Genomic DNA, 7,530 nt, shown 5'->3' with positions numbered 1-7,530 from the left:
TGGTACTGTCCTGGACCAGCAGGGCCAAGAAAAGACACAGGCAACTTTTAATTAAATGTACTTCTAGCAAGTTTGGATAACGGGTTTCTAAAAGGGTATAGTAGAGAAGCAGCAAATTCATGTGTGTGATTGTGTGAGTGTGTCTGTGAGGTATGAGTATGCAGGCCTGGGACAATCTATCCCAACCCATACCCTCTACTCCCCCACCAACCCTGTCATCCTCGTATTGGATTAAGGGACCGGCACTGCGTCCTTTAATTCCTCTATGCCTTCCCCAGGATCCTGCACGTAGGAGCTCATCTGAAAATACCTATGGAGTAAATGATTCAATGAATAAATACGTTAATAATTGCAGCAGAAAGGGAAAAATGTCAGTCTGACATGTAAGAAAGAAAATAAACGGAAAAAAGCCAGCGAAAGCAGATGAGAGAAATATAAAGGCGTTGCAATGTGGGACTCATCGGAGCAGGAGCCAAGCATTCTATACAGCTGGAAGGATCCCGAGATGGGCCTCGTTCCCCATTGGACTGATGGTCAGTTGGAAACCTTGTTTCATCTCCTCTGCCTCTCCTGCCATTTTCATTCTGGTTCCCAGACACACTCACTTCTTCCCTTTGGTCTGAACATGCCCAAATTTCATGTCATTTGGCTCTTGCCCATGCTGTTCCTTCTACGTGGAATATCCTGCCTCGTTGACCTTATAAATTCTCCTTCTTCAAGGTCAAGTCAAATGCCTTCTCCTTTGTATAATACAGCTCCCACTCCCAATTTATCCTCCCACTGGGACCCCACTGTGAGCTAATTACCTTATTCCCACTGCAGCAACTCAGACAGACTTCTAGCCAGTCGTTTCCACAACTCACTGTGATTGTCTGGTTTTGCATCCTCCTCTCCCATGAGTTCTTCTGGGCTAAGGGCATTGTCTAATTCTTCTTATAGAAACTCAACAAATTTGTTGAATCAAATTGAAGATTGGATATTTAAAGTCTCAGGTCTTTCAGAAATATGGCTAGTGAGAGAATCACGCCCCAAGGATCCAATGTATTTGAAGTTTTCTTTCAAAGTTTTAGGACATAAGACCCATAAAGGTAGAGAACTGGCTTAAATCATTTCAAGGGAATTTGTCCAGCATTAGACCAAGATGCCTTTTAGGAAAGAACTATTTTTCAATAGCAGGAACTTGAACTGTTAAACTGGACATGCTGGAAGACCAAGGCTGCTCATGTCAATTTTACTTTCTTCCTCTCTCATTCCCTGGCTTTTAGAAGCGTCATTCGTTATCGTTTAATTTAAAATAGTTCCCAACCCTCATGCCGTTGAGTTCAGCCAGTATTTACTGGGCCTGTGCCCTGAGTCAGGCCCACTCTGGATGCTGAGCTTGGAGCTGTGTGAGGCCCACTTCCTGCAATGGGCTGCTCACCCTCGGTAGAGGAGGTGGGAGCTGTGGTGGGAGGGGTGGGTGAGCACAATGGCCAGGGTGTGTGGGAGGCGGAGGCTGCAGGAGGCAGCACGGGGGTGTGCACGGTGCAGAGGTTGGTGCATGCAGGGAGACGAGGGTTCAAAGCCTGGCTCCCAGGTTGCTGACTGGTTGAGGTGGCTGCTCTCCTCTCCGTGCTTTGTGTCGTCATCCGTAAAGAGAGTGAATGTGATGGAGTGCTTGGCATGGGGCTGGCACCAGGCAGGACTCAGGACACGGGGCTGTGCTTATTATGAAGCCTTCTGGGATTACGTCACTGTGAAGAGGGAGGCATGGTGGCCTGAAGACGGAGGCCACATGCTCAGCCTCACTCCATGACCCTGCTCAGTCCTTCTGCATCCTGCCATCGGGCCCCCTCCCACCAACAAGCCCAGCTCTGCTGCCAGGGCTCTGGCACAGGGGCGAAACTGGTGGGGTCCAGGGTGTCGCCCCAAGGTGAACATCAGTCTCTGAGTGTGTCCGTGCTTTGAGCTCTCTGGTGCTCAGGCTTCAGGGGAGACTGTGAGAGAATCCAGACAGGCCTTCAGGGAGGGTGAGGAACAGGCCAGAGCTGGAGGAGTTTCTGGAGATCGGCTTAGTGTCTGTCACAGCCAAGACTTCCCTCTCTGAGGACTGATCTAGAGCCCAGAGCTTCTGCCTCATCCCAGACCACGCTTGCTCACAGGCCCTGGCTGTCTTCTTCCCTCTCCAGAGTCCATGCAGAGCTCAGACCCAACCGGGGGGCCCTACTGTCCCTGCCGCCTCAGTGTCTCAGGATTCCCGTGGGTGGAACCGATGTTGCTCCCGTCCTTGCATGCTGGGGCTTCGGGGACCGTGGCCTTCCCAAGATAGGCCTCTGAGGGCGGCTGTCAGTGACGGAGAAACATTTTTACAGATGGAAGCACTAATTAAGACATTTGAATGTCTTCCATATTCCTAATTCTTTGTTCTTTTCCTTTATGTAATAGAGAAGATCCTGTCTAGCTCATTACCAGCTGGTCTAGTAAACATCTAGAGACTATAAGGATATTTTAGTTTAATTCCCTGAGCCTCAGGATTATGGAAACAAGATGGAAGGGGGAAGGGCTCTGCAATGAGGCTGGAAAGAAATGCTCTTCGAGAAGCGGTCACTTGGAAGCAAGTAGTGGGTTACTTAGATTGTTGGAGCGATTTAGAGTTTTTGACTGGGACCCAGGAAAGATTGAGACCAATTTGGAGGAACAGATGGGCGGAGCCTGAGCTGCTGCCTGGTTGACGGGAAGGCAGGTTTGAGCCAGTCAATTAAACACATTTCTCCTTAATAAACGTGGCAAAACTGCATGAAAATATGAGTTATTTTCTAAGTTGCATGAATCAAAGTCTGGCAAGGGGCCTGAGAGGCAAGAGCTGTTTGCTCTGTGACAGACATGCACACAGACTCCTGGTGCCGGCTCTGGGTTTAACTCATACAGGGAATGTGGCCCGCTTTCCAGAACAGGGCTCCCGAGCCAGCCAGGGGAGCAGCAGTGGATGCTGACCTACAGGCCGGCAGGAGAAGGGCAGGTGCCACGGCAGGGGCGAGGCCGCCCACTGGGAGGAGCTGCGGATGAAGGGCCACAGGCAGGCCGGGCCCCAGCTCAGCTGCGTGGACCCCATCAGGGTGAGGCCTTGAGGCTGCCTGCCCTGGGCTCAGGGCTCACCTCACCAATGTGTCCGAGTGACCCAGCTATTCTAGCACGGGCTGAGGTGGGCGTGCAGAGGCCCAGTGAGAAGGCTGAGGCTGGCAGCTTCCCCCGTGTCCTCCCAGTGGGTCACTCCCAGGTCTGACCCCTGTGCTGGAGGAGCAGGGTCTGGCAGCCGCCTGCTCTGCTAACATCCAAGGCGGGGGTGGTGAGGCCATCCAGCTTTCCAGGGTCCAGCAGCAAGGGCCCACCCCATGATCTGGCTTTTGGAAGGTTCTGGTACCTCCGTGAATAAGCCTGACATGTTGTTCTCAAAGTGGGCATCCCTAGGATGTCACTACCCAGAGGGGAAGCAGAGTCAGCACCTCCTGGGGCCCTCCGTTACATGCCTGTCCCACCTCCCACAAGTGCTCCCTAGAGACGTCCTCTCCACCCCTCTGCACTCAGCCCGGTGGCTCTAAGAGGGAGGTGTGGCTGGGACCTCTGCCCACACAGCCCTGGGGTCGCGGCTGGCCACCCTGGGAGCTAGGCTGAGGATACTGCCTGAATGGGAGAAGCCAGAGGTGCTATGTCCTGTCCCACTCCACTCCCCACAGGTGGCATTTCTCTCTGCTTAGCTGGCCTTAGAGTGCCTGCTTGGCCTTATTAAGACCTGGGATCCACCATAAGTGCTAATTCCCCGCTCTTAACCCACAGTGTAGCGTTTACAGTGAAGAGAAACTCATTAGGGCCAAGCACTTCCCAGGCTGAGGAAGTGCTGGGCTCATTAGGGAGGCCAAATCCATCCTGGTGGTTCTAATGAGCTGTGAAAACCACTCAGGACCAGGAGGATTAGCAGAGAGGGTGTCTTCAAATTCCCAGAGGAGAGTTTTCTGCCTAATTTTGGAGTCCACAGGCCAAGGCATTTCATGGGAAGGAGGCTAGCAAACCAGGCCTTATCTTCTGCAAATCTAAATTGAGCCTAGGGGACAAAATTCTCCCACAGAGGAGGTGCCACTGTCCTGGATCTCTCAGCTTTTGGTGGGGAAGGAGAGATGAGGTGGGAGGGGATGGGGGCCAGGCTGCGAGGCCGCCAGGTCCTCAGAATAAGGCACTGGGACTGTGGTACTCGGGTAGGGACGTGGATGGTGGCCATCAGGAGTGCAGACGGGGCCTGGCTGGCCAGACTGGGGCTCTGGCCAGCTCCTGGGTCAAGGAGGTGGGTCCACGGGGAGAGAGGTCCTGAATGGAAGGGTGTGAGACCTGTGTCAGTTTATTCTCAGAGACCCATCCCTGACGGGCTTAAGGGGGAAACGTGAGCCAGTAATGGGAGAGGCTGGTGCAGTCAGGCCCGGCTCCCATCCTGTCAGCAGGGGTCAGTTCCCTGGTCCTTCTCAGCCCCCTGAACCCTGAACTCTCTGCAGCTCCTCCTGCAGGGACACACGCTCCTCTTGCAGGACCTTGGGAGTTCTGGCTCCTGCTCCAGCCTTACTCAGCCCAGTGGGTGGAGAGGGCCTCTTGCTTAGAACTTCAGGAAATGTCCCAACCATGAGACTCATCACATAACTGAGGTCACTGGCCGTGCCCTCCCTGAGCTGGGGGCCCAGTTCAGTCACACTGTTGATTCTCATATGGAAGTGAGGAGGCCGTGGGCACCGGTAGACCCAAACCAAAGTGACCCTTGAGCAGAAGCACTCAAACCCCTGCAGAACATCTGGTTCTCCCACCAAAAGCTTACTGCAGGTAGGGGACCACAGGGCCCACGGGGTGACCAGGCATGGAGGGGTTGGGTCCCCTTTCTGGAAGGCAGGCAGCTACTTTCCAAATGCTGGCGGCCTCCTCCCCAACCCAGGATAATGATCTGTGCCCCTTGGCCCAGGTCAGCATGGTCAGGTGTCTGTGGGTCTAGTGGCCTGAAGGCCGTGTGTTCCCCCGTGTATATATATAAGTGATGACAAGTCTCCAACTCACAGACACATCTGTGCCCTCCTGTTTCTCAGCTCATAGACCCTCCATGGAATTTCTCAGCTCACAGACCCTCCGCAGAGTTTCTCCCTTTATTCTCTTGGCGTCCCTGACGCAGCAACCTGCTGTTTCTTTCTACTCTCTTGACTGCTCCTTCTCAGTCTCCCTTTCTCCCTCTTCCTCTTTTACACAATCTTTAAACTGAGTCTCAGTCCTTGGCTTTCTTTGCTTCTCACTTTGACCCATCACCAGGCAAAGCTGTCCAGCTGTGACTGTAAGACCATTTATAGGCTGATGACCCTCGACTCTGTATCTCCAGCCTTGAGGTTTGGACTCGCCCACTTGACATCTCAATTGGTCCCAGACTTGCACTTGCTTTCTGCTGTACCATCTGCTCCTCCTCCTGTCCTCCCCGTGTGAGCAATTCCTCCAGTTGCTCCATCTAGAAACCTGGGGCAAGCCCGCACCAGCCACCCCTGTGAGCTGGCTGGGGCTGCCAGCCAGAAGCTGAGTGCTGCAGTGTTCCCAGGCTTTGCACAGGCATGGCCCAAAGCAGACTTGCTCTGGGATGGAGTTTTCCACGGGTGTCCCTCCTAGTTCCTATTATCTTACTAGCACCTCCAACAAGCCACCGAGGAAGGGGATTTTGAGTGCAAGCGGCTGGAACAGGAAAAAGGAGTCCAGAGTGTTGGGGGCTTCTTGGCGCCCAAGCAAGGAAACATTGATTTGGAAGTGCTGGTTCTTCCCCTTGCTCTTGTCACAGAAGCTGCCAAAGTGTACCAGGAAGTCATTCTGGACATCTCTTTGCACAACTGCCGATATCCAAACAATCCCAAGTGCTGTGTATCTTACCTCTCAGATGGATCTCAAACCCACACTTTCTCCTCCCTCTCCCTGTGACTTCTGGGCCAAGTCATCATTTTCTCTCTCCTGGACTCTGTAGTGGCCTCTATCTAACTCATCTCCCTGTATCTTCTTCAGTCTGTTCTCCACTCAGCAACGATCACAGTCCCTGGCACCTAGTAGGTTCTCAATTAGTGTTTATGTTATGGAGGGAGAAAATTCCTCTCTGTGTGTCAGCAGGACCAAGTGGATGAGCTTTGCTTCTAAAGGTATATTTCATGCCCCTGGATGGTGGGGATTATTGCTACTATTTTTTGCCTTACTGGGAAGAAAAAGAACAACTCTTTGTTATTAAAACCAGAGAGGAACTACTGTTTTGTCAGAGCAGGTAGGAATTACAATGAGGACAGTTGATGTGTCACCCACAGGTCCACCAAGTTCGTGGTTGGTGATTGGAATGATCTCTACTCATCTCTGCAAGTCTTGTCCTGTGCTTTTTTTTAACTTTTAATTTTGAAATAATTAACAGGAGGTTGCAAAAATTGTATATAGAGTCCCTTGTAGGCTTGCCCCAGCTTTCCCCAATGGTGTCATCTTATATAACTGCAGTACAATATCAAACCCAGGGAACTGACATTGGTATAATACTGTTAACTAGACTACAGACCTTATTCAGTTCTCACCATTTTTTAATGATGAGAACTGAATAAGGTCTGCAGTTTTAATTTTTTTTAAAGAACTTTATTTTTTAAATTATTTATTTATTTTTTGATGTGGACAATTTTTAAAGTCTTTATTGAATTTATTACAATATTGCTTCTGTTTTATGTTTTGGTTTTTTGGCCGAGAAGCATGTGGGATCTTAGCTCCCCGACCAGGGATCGAACCCGCACTCCCTACATTGGAAAGTGTAGTCTTAACAACTGGACCTCCAGGGAAGTCCCAGGTCTGTAGTTTTTAACTTGCAATAATGTATGTGTGTGTGTGTGTGTGTGTGTGTGTGTGTGTGTGTGTGTGTGCGTAGTTCTGTGCAATTTTATCCCATGTATAGATTCAGTAACCACCACCACAATCAAGACATAGAACTATGAGATGCCAGTAGCTGTAGTCTTGGGCATACAAAACAAGTCACCAGGAGGAATTTTCTCCATGTTAACATTACCAAGAAAAACCACAAGCTACAGAGTTCATGCAAATGAAGATGGGTTCCCATGGAAGAGATTCCTGTATTAACATAATTGCCAAGTTTGCCTGAGAATGAAATACTCATTTTCATGTTGTTTTTCAGTTACTTATATTCTCTTCCTTCAGTTACATCATTTGATGCATAGCTAGAAGATGTGTGTATGAAAGAGAAAAAGTACATGGTAAAAATATCTTTATTGTAACTATTGTGAGAGAAAACACCCTATAAAAGAAATAATAATAGCAAATACCTGGTAGTGTTTACTATGTGTTCAGGCACAGTAAAGCTTAAAAAAAAATCCATCATCACAAATGAACTCCCTTGTGTCACCTCTTTGTATTCACACCCCTGCCTCCCCTCTCCCTGTCTCTGTCCCCAGCAACTACTGATTTGTCCTCCATCTCTATAGTTCTGTCATTTTGAGAATGTTATATAAATAG

This window comes from Balaenoptera physalus (assembly GCF_965194825.1).
Source record: "Balaenoptera physalus genome assembly, chromosome: 3".
NCBI classification, from domain to species: Eukaryota; Metazoa; Chordata; class Mammalia; order Artiodactyla; family Balaenopteridae; genus Balaenoptera; species Balaenoptera physalus.
Note: the sequence above shows the minus strand (reverse complement) of the source record.